Consider the following 12,694-nt stretch of genomic DNA (forward strand, 5'->3'; position numbering starts at 1 on the left):
CACCACTCCCCCAGGGGATGGGCCAAATGCGGAGAACAAATTTCACACACTCAGATGTGTCACAATCAGTGGAACTTTATTATAGACCTTTTTCACAACAGACATTTTGACATGTCATAGTAAGAAAATCACAGGTGTACACAGCTCATTATTTCCAGGAAGTTACCATATATAACTGTAATATTTCACAATAAATCATTATTATCACCTCACAGGCTTTTACTGTGATGTTTAACCAAATTCAGAACTTTACTGTGAAATTCATGCAGGTAGTTTTAGTTTAGTTTATTTAGTCCTTTGCAAGGAAATTCTTTTTTTTTTTACAGTCAGTGCTAAAACATTAACAGACAAACGGGGGTTACATGACGTGGACAATTACATAGATATACAAACACACCACAGGCTGGAACATTGTCAGACAGATGTTATTCATATATTTAGGGCACTTATTGCTGCAGGAATGAAACTCTTGTTGAACTTGGCTTTTTTGTGCAGAGGTAGCCTGTACCTACGGCCAGAGGGGAGGGGAATGAAGTATTGGTGGAGTGGTAAATATAGTAATTTTACCGATGCTAAATCACATTGATATGAGGAGTGTGAGTTTACAGTAAAATACAGTAATTCTGCTAAATCACAGTAATCAGATGTACATAACCTGTGACTATTAAATTCAGTCATTTACAGGAATGTACTGCTAAATCACAGTAATATGCAGGTATAACTACTGTGAGATCACAGTGTACAGCTGTCATTTCACAACAATTTACTGTAAAAGTTCCACAGTACTTTACTGTAAAAGTGATCCAACTGATAGCCAGTAATTTACTGTAAATGTACAGTCAAATATTTACAACAACATTAATGATGGCTGCTTTCCACTTAGAGGAGGCGTTGATATTATGCATTCTGGTAAGAAGAGCTTACTGGGACACTTAATGGAACTGAGTCATCGTTAATGTTATCAATTTCACCTGTGCTTTTTCTACTGTAACAAAGTTAAAATGTCTGCTGTTGTGTGGTCATTACAGGTCTTTCCCAAACCACCGTCGACACTTTCTTCCTACCCACTTCCACTCTGTTTCAAATGGAGGGTCCGCCACATTAACTGGCATCCTAAACCAATTAGCTGGGAGTGAGAGTGGGTTATAAAGCCTTCCAACAGGGAGCCTGCATCTCTGCAGACTTACTCATCAGGTGCAACACCGTGTTGTGTTCATCAAGGAAGACGCTCCGTACGAATGTAGGCTTCATGCATCTACTCTCATATATGTAAACTACTCAAACTTAGAAGGACAAAGACAGACAAAAAAACAAGCAGTTAATTAACATCAGAGTGAAAAGCAAGAATATGTTTACAAAAAATTAAGAAGAAAAGAAAGAAATCCCACCAAAGAAGCTTGTGAGTAACTTTTATTTCTATTTATTTAGACTTTTTTAATGACAATGGAATAATGTGCAAAAAGTCAGGTGAACAGCAGCAGAACATACAGATCAAATAAAGAGATATATGACATGTTTAGTGGGAGTGGGGAGGGTCAGGAAGGCTCTATGCTTTACTCACTTTTTAAAGAGAAACCTGATGAGATACATGGACACAAGTACATAACACCTTGTGAGGTACAAAGCTGGCAGACATGAGGAGACACCGGAAGACTCTCAAAAAGAGGGTTATATTAACTTAGAAATGACGCTTACAATTTACAAAATATGTAGCAAAGTTCTGGCTGATAAGAGGTCAACTAGCAGAAATGAAGTTCAACTTAAGTTCAATCAGGGAGACTATCTTTATGTTATATCCATTCCCAGTTCTCTCTCTATGCCACTGCTCCCTCCAGTCAGCTGACGATGGGTGTTCCCTCTCCTGGTTAGCCAGTCAAACTTTGCCACGATCTCCTTCAGACATTCATGTTTAAACCTCTCCTTCTCTCTGCTCCTGTCAGCTGTCATTTTCGGCAGAATCATCACACCCTCCTCTATCTCATTCACCTCCAGTCACCTTATCCAGACCCCAGAATGAGCTCATCCAAAGCCCACTCCTCTTCGCATCCAGATCCTCAGCTTCCTCTTCATCTCATCTCATCACCACCACCAGCATCTAGATTCTACAACGTCTTTACCACCCTCCTGGAACAGATGACATCACGATGGGGTCTAAATGCCAATGATTCTTCACATTTCTCAAACCTGTGTGCACATGTAAATAAATATTCTTTTCTCTCGGAACGAGTCTCTCCTGATTGAACTTAATGCAGGCTGTGCTAATGTCACACAGACTGAATAAAACTAACCTAACAAAAACTAAACTGACCACAGAGGGAAACATATATATAATGGCAGGTCAGACCATTTCCAAAACGACTGGATAACACAGAGACAAACACTTCCAACTTAACAACAAATAAAACGAAACAGGACATTTAGTCCATCAGTATACATATTTCATCAATCAACCAACCACAAAAGCACCAACACACTTATATAGTCTAAAGCTCTGGATCTTAACTGGTCCAGCACTGTGGTCAAGACTTCTCCTCAGTCATTAGTTCAAGGCCCACACAGTTTAATATATTCAGCATCATACTAAGGTTATCACACTACCTGGCCATGTTGTTGAGCTAGTTTGCTGTCTCTGTCAAGTAACTGTCCATTAGTCACTCACTCTACAGCAGGAAACTGCACTTCAAAATAAAACCTCTGTGCTGAAAATTTACTGCACTTAAAAAATAAAGTGTTTTTTTACAAACTTCACATGTTTACGAGTCACTTGCAGTCCATTCAGAATGGACCTGTGACCTACTTTTGGACTGCGACCCAGTTGGGAACCACTGGTTTAAAGAAATAAAATGAATTAGAAACCCCAATCCCCCCCATGATGTGACAGGCACTTGGTACATTCTGATTGGCACTTCCTGTATTTAAGAGCTCTGATTTAGGTGCTGCGTCTTTTGCTCCTGTCTGTCAAGATGTCCCTCGAGCACCTTCTGCACTGACAACCCAAAGACAGAACGATTCAAGTCAAACTAAAGTGTGACTGGAAGTTAACCAAACATGCATGTGTCACAAAAACTCCTGGCAGCAACACTAAAACTGTGAGTATTACGTATGAAACAAACATTACCTGCCATTATTTATGTGTGTGCTGCTGTATGTGCAATGTGCATGAGGTCGAAAGGTCAAACTCAGTGAGGAGAAAATGAACTCTACAGAAAACTAAGGTGTGTTCAGGGGTGTTAAAGGAGGTAATGCATCTAGTGTAGTTTCCTAGATCAGTGGTTCCCAACTGGTGCAGCCACAGGGTCCAGATTTCTCCCTCAATCATTAGTTCAAGGTCCACACAGTTTAAATATACTCAGCATCATACTTGTGTTTGGCCGTGTCACTGAGCTAGTTTGCTGTCTCTGTTAAGTAGCTATCTGTCATTTACTCGTTCTACAGCAGGAAATGGCACTTCAAAATAAAAGCTCTCTGCTGGAAATGAACTGTACTTAAAAATAAAGTGTGTTTTTTACAAACTCGCCGCATTCCCGAGTCACTTGTGGTCCATTCAGACTGAACTCATGACCCACTTTTGGACCACATCCCACCAGTTGGTAACCACTGCTCTAGATTGAATATGTTCCTGTAAACGCTCCAGAGCATGGGATGAGTCATCACAAATATCTGAACATTTTACAGGAGGAGACGAGGCAGGGATTTTGATAAATAAATACCCCATAAGATTTCTTGACACATCTCTGACAGATACTGGGGACACGGGATAAAAGCCTGGAAAAATTTCCATACCTGGCATCAGAATTTCATTTAGGCAAATAATTTAAATGTGCAGATGGCAAAGCTTCCAGTAACGGCCTATCATGATGAGACAGGTGGATTTTCAGTGCCTGGTGCACTTTAACCAAACTCTTTAAACTCATTGCACCCTTTTAAAGAACGTTATCAGATTGAGCACAGACGGTGTGTCAGCATATTCTGTCTGCTTACACCTGGATTCAGCAGCATGTGTCACACTTTCCCAGACACAGTGCTAAACTCAGCAAAACAACACTGCCTAAAAATACTGTTGTGTTTTTCCTTTTTTTTTTGGTTTAGAGTAGTTTACATTTCAGCTCACTTTTTTTTTTCTCTGCATAGCTACAAAGACTCATTTATAAGTCCCCCCCCCCCCCTCGCTCTGAAGTGTCTTGGTTTCCAGTAAGGAATTTGTTTACTGGCTGAGATGGCGATGGAGCTGTAAACTCCTGTTAGAGCGTGACAGTAATCCCTGAGCTGGATCTCAAACTGTTTAAAGCTAAGCCTGTTCCTTACAGTGGGCTTTTTGGAACGAGCCTGCGCCACATGCTTCCGCTGGCTGCTGGCCACACTGGACACACACACACGAAGGTATGCGACCCTACACAGATGGAAATAGATATAAGCACGCTGGCACACTCGCTGTTAGATCCAGAGTTTAGAAACATTAAGACATGCTCATAGCTTTTATAGCATTTCTGTGCATTTAATGCACTGAAACGTCCGTCACAAAATAATAAACAAAACTAATAAAATATAGTAAATTTTATACACAAATATTATTCAAAATCAAAAACAAACTGACATAAAAATACACACACATTTGAGATTTTTCATGCCTCTGTGTCGCCGATATCTGTGGCCAGAGGCATTCTGTTTTTCATGTTGTCCATCTGTGCGTCCATCTCATTCCTCTTAACATGATATCTCAAAAAAATTTGGCACAAACATCCACTTGGACTCAGTAATGATTTTGGAGGTCAAAGGTCATGGTCACTGGGACCTTGTCTGTCACATTCTTGTGAATGAATAACTCGATAACATATTGAGGGAATTTCTTCAAATTTAGCACAAACGTCCACTTGGTGTGAACAGTGAATTTATTAGAAATTTGTGGTCAAAGGTCACTGTGACCTTGCATCCGTCTCATTCTCATGTACGCAATATCACAAGAAGGCCTTGATGGAGTTTTGTCAAATTTGGTAAAAACGTCCTCTTGGACTGAAGAATAAACTGATTGGACTTTGGTGGTCAAAGATCAAGGTCACTGTGACCTTACAAAACATGTTTTTGGGCATATCTCAAGAATTGATACGCTAACTATGACAACATTTCACATAGATGTCTAACAGGATAAAATGATCAGCTGATGACATTTCAAATCCAAAAGGTCAAAGGTCAGCTTCACTGTGACATCATAATGTTCTGTCTGTTTTTCGATGTCATATCTCAGGAACAGAAGAGGAGACATTTGGTCAGATACTGAATTGGTGACTCTAATCTTGGGTGTCCACCTTGAAACTGTGCTGTCTGTATAGACTGTATAGATCCTCTGAGCTGTCGGGGGGAGACTTGTGTTTGAAGCATTTTTGTTTCCACACACATGAATGTAAAATGTATGTGCAACTTGACTGCTTCGCGGAGGCATGCAACCACAAAATGGTAATTCTAGTTTTAATTGGCATAATTAAAAGAAAAAAACAATGTCAACATTTTACCCTCCAAAGTCAGTTCTGTAAGAAACTGAAGCCTATAAATACTTCAAATCCAAAAGCAGCTATAATCGCGACTCAAACCACAGATGTGTTACATTATGTGGCAGATATTGTAGGCTATAACTTAACATTTCAACAAAGCTGTAGTGAATGTATGGTGAGGTTTATTGCTGGTTATCGTTAGGAAATACTCACGTTTAATATCTAAGGTTCTCACCAGAAAAGCAGCTATGATTGTAAAAACAATGGCTTTTCATGCTACTATCCCAGCAGAAAACATATTGATGTCTTGGTAAAAAAATAACCACTTTTCATGCCACTATTGCGACAGGAAATGCAGTGATGTCATGGTTAGAAAAAAACACTATTTGTGCCCTAATCCTGTTGGATAAACAGCTGTGTCTCAGTGCAATACACTCTCTTTGTGCAGTTATCACAGCAGGAACCGCAGCAATGTCTTGATTCGAAGCAACCACTTTTTGTGCCCTAATCAGTGCTGGAAAAGCAGCCATGTCTCAGTAAAAAACAACTGGTTTTCATGCCACTATCCTCACTGGAAAAGCAGCAGTGTCTTGGTAAAAAAAATACCCATGTATGGTGGCTGTAAAGCCTTTGAAAATGCAGTGATGATTCATTAAAGCATTACTCGTTTTGATATGTTTGAAATGTGCAAATGTAACATTCACTAACATTTTCTTTTGGCCACTGGGCTAACAACCAGTATTTTTATATTAACAAACAATAATGAGTCACATGTAGAATCCCATCACTCATAGCTAGACTGATTTGGAAAATATGTTTTTAGGGCCTTTATTAAAGTATCATGAGCCTGTACATAGACCCATTGAAACACAATCATTAGTGAACACACAAGAACATTTGACCCACATGTTCTGATGGAAACAAGTTATGCTCTTACTCTGCTGCTCTAACAATATATTTCCTCTAAATGTGTCTGACTACCTGTAGATGTGAAGACACACACACACACACACACACACCTGGCTGCTGTTCCAGGGTCTGTTATAATGAGGCTTACATGTCAACAGTGACACAGACTTACACTCTGTCACTAAACAGCAGAACTGTTGACAGTGTAAGCAGCCAACATAAAGGATTTTAACCAAAACCCAAACAGTGCTGAGCCCGATAGGGGAGATGGTGATCTGATCAGAGTCCATGGGAAGCGGCACTGTAATATTGACTCAACAATTTAGCTCAGAGTTTTTTTTACTCTGCAAAATCCATGGCAAAACAACGAGATATCACATGACGGCACCTGCTACTGTTCAGTCGTGTTTCAAGTTTAAAAAAAGGAGCAGATTTGTGACTGCCAGGCTTTTTTTTACTCGTTTCATTACTTATAAAAACCCTCTGTACCTTCACTTCTCAGCGAATATTTTCTCTCTGAGCGCTCACTTTAGAGGAACTGGAATTTGTTTTACAGTCTATGAAGGTGCTGCGACCTCAGGCTCATAGTACTCATCATTGGTTTCCCATCTAGAAACTCACTTTAAGTCACGTTGTGCAGTAAATTAGCGTCAGCAAATATGTACACATGACCTTTGGAAATTGTCCATGTGTTGCTGTATGCGCTGCCAAATGACGACAGTGATACATGCCTCTGTGGTCTGAAGGGAGCAAAGACTAGTTTGTATAATGGAGGAGTCTGTTTGATGTGAATTAATGGCTTTAAGGCGACAGAATTAAATCCTGTGAACCACATGAATCTATGAGCTCGTGTTTTATTTGCTCTGACAGATGCGTCTGGTCCCTCTGCCAGGTCCAGGTCAGGCCAATCACAGCCAGTTAACTTATATAGGGCACGTTTGAGACGATAACTGACAACTAATGGAGCTTTTGTGCTTTATGCAGAATACATAATGACATCAGTTTCAGCCTGCACACCCTCTCACTGTGGACATATAGTGAGCATAAACCTAGCTTAGTGAAGCGACCAAGATGGTTGCAACCAGTGTTGGACTCGTCACTCCAAAAATATTGTTCATTACTCGTCACTCTTTTCAAAGTAATATCATTACTGTACTTATTACTCCTTGCCAACAGTACTTAGTTATACTACTCGTTATATTACTTTTCTGTTACACCCCATAAATTTGGTAATTGTGTATCTCCCCAAAATTCAGATGTGTGCTGCAGCTGTCCATGAGTAAAATCCAGTTTTGGTTGTTTAGCCAGTGCAGGGCTACAGATGTCCGTGGCCGGCTCACCTTTGGTGGGGTGTATTTCCTGGAGCTTCACGTTGTTGTGTTGTCAGTATTTCAGACCGGAAGTTTTAGGACGTGTTTTTCGCTGTGGAAAGAGTTTTGTTACAACTACCTGCAGCAACAGTGTTCTTGTCATGTTTCCTCCTGACAAACTCAGAGTAAGGGGAATATTTCCACCCGCCAAGGTAAGCATTTCCAATTAGCTTGCTGATTTGTGACTCGTTACTGGAAAAAGTAATATTACTACTGTAGCGCGTTACTAGTAACGTGTGTTACTTACCTTTGCAGTAATGCCGGCTGCAACTGATGAAGAACTTTCTGTTACAGTACTAATTTCAAATTCTGATGGCAAAAATTACAAAAAGAAAAGATGCTACACTGTCACAGGGGGATTGGGGGGCTGTTGAGAGAATGGTTTGGGGGTCCGCTCTCTTTAGAGCAGAGAATGGGCCCTTGCGAGTGACATACAAATGCTGTTATGCCCTTGAGAGAGCATCTGTCACTTTCTTTTTTTCTTTTGTGGAATCTATAACAACATTATATGCTCATTTCACTTAAACTATATAAACTATATAAACTATAAATAAACTATCTTAAAAATCCGTGTGATTAATAATTTCTTGTTTACTTTGGTATTTTTGTCATATACAGTTTTGCAGTGATGACTGCTAATATGTATGTTGAGGGTGTCCAACGTCAAGTCTGTATTTGATCATGTGACGATCCTGTAAAATACAAGGTAGCTGTTTTGACGCAAAATCTGGCACTGGGGCCCGTCATAAATACTGTATGCCACTGCTCTGGCCCAAAACTGCTATTTGTTGGGCCTGGATAGAAACTACGTGGGTTCATGCAGGGTTAGGCCTCATTATTTTGGGCCTGATCATAGGTCTAATTTGTCTGTCACTCAACACTACATCATGTTTTGTTGCTCTGATTGGTTTTTGGCCTGTCTAATTGCTTCCATATGAATTCTGATCTCAGGCTGTTGATAACTGCCCTTGGAAATCAAAAATGAACTGAGAAGTCCCAGACTAATCTGCATTTGTGATTTGGTGATGTCAAGCTAACAGAATTTGGTTCGTCGGTGTCCTCGCTCCGCAGCATACCTGTTCATCTCACCACACCTGTACTCTGTTCTTGCTCTGATTCTTTTGTGTGTGCTCCACCTGCTAATTATGTGTCTGGCAGACACACAAACAGGCTGGAGGTGCAGCAGGCTGGTGGGAACATACCATGTTTTACTGGTGTTGTAATGGTCTTGTTGTGGATGGTATTTGTGGGACAGAGTCATGTTGTGTAAGTATAATGTGGAATCTTCCTAACCTGTGTGTGAGACTGGGACGCAGGCTCATCCTAGCACTTAATAAAGGTCTTGTCATAAAAATGTGCTTACAAAACAATATACACTAAGACTGTTTTCATTAAGTACTTATAATGTGCAGTGTTATGAACGCTCTTATGTTATTAAGGGGCTTTTTAATTGCACCCAAGAGGGCTCTGTAGTACAGTGGGCCTGCTGTGTCAAGTACGGGTGGGATAAGAAAACATGATATACTGCAACATTTTTCTTTGTGATACATTGCTGTTATCAGCACAAGTGATACACTTGCACAGAGAAGTATTGGACCAGGAACTCTCTTGCTGTGAGGCCACACTGCTAACCACTGCACCACCATGCTTTTAAATAGTTATAATTTATCTGCATTAATATGAAAGATCTGTTAATAGAGATTAGCCAGAATGTTGTCATGTCTGGAGTTCCTAATCGAACTGTAAACAATGAGCGTCACACAGAAAGTCTTGGCCCGGCTATCTGCTGGCTACATCAGATACAGTTTGGCTGTTGCCCCCAGAGGCTTTAATGTGATCACATGATCAGTGTGCTGACACGAGTAAAGAATGAAGTGGGAAGCGGACTTTTAAGGAGGCAGGTTGGGGGGTGGATGGGTCACAAAATTTTTCCTGGGACTTTCCCCTGGAGACAGGTGTTTGGAACATTGAACCTCAGACCTTTGAGTCATTTGAAGGTATGTCGTCACCATGTTTCTTTACCTAATCCTAACCACAGTAACTTGACTTGTCTAAACCTAACCTCCATCTTTACGTTAAGTATGTAACATCATTCATGGGGCACTAATTCGTAAGATATCATACAAACTGTTAAATGAGGATATGTTAGAGAAACACACACACAGAGACTTAAGTAGGATTTATACTTACGCATTGACTCGATGCTGCTCTGCATCAAAGCAGAGCCCACGCTGTACCCAATACTGTAGGCTGACAAGTACCTTCCTAGAAATGTAACTACAGTCTATCATTGTAAGCTGAAACCATTTCCCTCAGTGGAAACAAAGCTTTTATTTACTTTAATTTCACAGATAAGAAACATTAAATTGTGAAGACAATAAAGCCTCCACAAAAATAGCATTTTAAGTCTTGTGTGTGATTTATCCTGGCTTCATATGAGCAGAGGGAATATCTGCTTGTCACTAGGCTAATTTATACAATGTAAAATGCCATAGGCTTGTGCTAATTACGTTAGCATGTTGTATTTATTTGGAAAACGTGTTTAGTATAAGACAGTTGTTTTGTCAGTGAACCTTGTGAGTTGTAATGGAGCCGAATTTTGTAAAGTTACCTTTGTTAAATGTTGCTGTTGTCCCTGGCTTCATATGAGTAGAGGGAAAGTTTGCTTGCTGCTAGGCTAATTTATACAATGTAAAATGCTATAGGCTTGTGCTAATAACGTTAGCATGTTGTATTTGTGGGGAAAATGTGTCCAGATAAAGACAAGTGTTTGTCTGTGAATGCTGCGAGTTATAGTGAAGCTGATTTGTGTACTTGTGTTTGAAATTGTCTCTATTAAGCCATGTTTAATGTGTGTTTAATGTGTGTTTTGAATCAACTAAACTTTACAGCACTTCACAGAAACCCCGCCACCGACTAGTGTTTTGGAGGTGTAACTGCAGAGTGACACAGACACACCACCACACAAGTATAAATGATCACAACAGTGTAGGCGACGTGCGTAGGCTACGTCATAGGCCCTGCTGACAACATTACTCCATGAGCAAATCGTTGCTTGCTGCTATATTAATATTAACACTCTGAATGTTAGTAGACTACATGATGTCATGACACCCCCAACCCCAATATAGCCACCTTATGAAGTGAAGCCACAGGTAGGCATGAGGTCTGATGTGTGTGAAGCTTTGTATCTTCTTATTAAGCATGGATATAGTGGAGGACCTTTGGCAGCCCAACTGCACATTATCATAAAGAACACCTTGGTGTGAGGCCATAATATTTGACCAAAGGAGTTCACTGCTTTAAATATTTATTGCGAACTAAATATAAGTATCATTAATGTGACAGGCCTACTGAATGAACTTGGCTCATAATACAACGGCAGAGAGTGTATTGTCACGTCTCACCTGACAAATTCAGTGTTTATCTTTTCTCCAGGGAACCACGAAGTCATCACAGACACACAGGAAGTATTTGTGTAAGGTCAGTGTCAGATAGTGGAATCTAATATGTAGTTTTGTTGTGCAGCAGGGAAACTGTTGCTGCGGAAACATCATACCGGGAATATTTTGGATCCTGTGCTTCCAATCCCATGTTTTTCCACATAATATCAGCAGACACCAGACAAGACAAACATTTCCATGCTTGGTAGGCCTTCGACACAGGCAGCAATGCTGATGTTTGCTCCCTCTGTTCTCTGTCTTTGAGTGTGTGTGTGTGTGTGTGTGTGTGTGTGTTTACAGTGTCTCGACACTGACAGATTGACCAGGACCAGACAAACTTTGAGAGTTGGTAAAAACGAAAAAGTCTGACGTGCTATCTATCTATCTATCTATCTATCTATCTATCTGTCTATCCACCGTATTTATCTGTCTGTTACTGTCCTCCCTCCGGCTACTCTTCTGTCCACCGGCTGTGCCCACCTGTCACCAGTAGGGGGCTGTGGGGAGTTGTGAATTACTCCCTTTGACAGATTGATGAGTGCCAGTAAACAATGTACTGTCTGTCTGTCTGTCTGTCTGTCTGACTTGTCCCTGATGAGACACTGAGGCATCATTTAATGTTTCAGTCTCCTACACAGACTTCCCATTAGCCCTCTGTGATGGGCTATTACACCACACACACACACACACACAATGTATAGTTGGAAAATAACAACGCTGCACCAGTTAAGTGAAGGTGGAAACATTTCCTCTTGAGAGGGTGAAAAGATCCTCAGTGTTTCGAACATGTTGGTGAAGTCACACTTGAAGAGAACAACAAACATTTAGAAGCAGATGTTTGATCATAACCATAATTTGTATCCTAGTTTGACTCATCAGTGGGTCAGTGGGTCAGTGGAGGTGACTAGATGTAGTTTGATTGACTACACTGTATATTTACTGCACAGTCTTTGTGCTAAGCTATGCTAACGGGCTGCAGGCTGTAGTCTTTATTTAACTGACAGAGTGGTGTCGATCGTCTCATTTAACGTTCTGCCTGAAAACAAATAAACGTACATTACTTCTTAAACTGTGAAGCTCAACACAGAGGGTCACATTATTAAATAACCTTAAGTTTTTTGGGCTTTATATACTGTGGTGTGCCTTCACCTCCAATGGTAAAGCCAGGTCTGGCCCATGGTCTGCAATTGACTCTTCACTAAGTCCCACCCCTGGATGCAGACTGACCAATCAAAACGTAGCATCAGGCTGGCTCAGACCAGGGTCCGACAACAACACAGCTGTGCTCCATTGACTCTAACAGGGTCCGACAACAACACAGCTGTGCTCCATTGACTCTAATGCAGTCGTTTGAGATTTCCTTCATTTTCAGGCTGGTGTTGTGGATTTGGAGCTAAATGTTGTGCCTGGGGCACGTCGTGTATTAATGATACTCGTTACCTGGAGAGGTTGGAAAAAGATATACGTTTCTTCCCTGTTCCAGAAC

At 40.6% G+C, this 12,694-nt stretch overlaps 1 protein-coding gene across 2 annotated transcripts in view; it reads left to right on the forward strand.

Annotated features, from left to right (window-relative positions):
• Nucleotides 1-2,213, forward strand: part of arhgef37 (Rho guanine nucleotide exchange factor (GEF) 37) — a 76,392-nt gene extending 74,179 nt beyond the window's left edge. For both annotated transcript variants that reach the window (XR_007569816.1, XR_007569817.1), the window contains exon 19: nucleotides 1,941-2,213. The gene's annotated coding sequence lies outside the window, so the exon portion shown is untranslated. The remainder of the gene's footprint in view (nucleotides 1-1,940) is intronic.
• Nucleotides 2,214-12,694: the final 10,481 nt, after the last annotated feature.

This window comes from Epinephelus moara, chromosome 4 (genome assembly GCF_006386435.1).
Source record: "Epinephelus moara isolate mb chromosome 4, YSFRI_EMoa_1.0, whole genome shotgun sequence".
NCBI lineage: Eukaryota > Metazoa > Chordata > Actinopteri > Perciformes > Serranidae > Epinephelus > Epinephelus moara.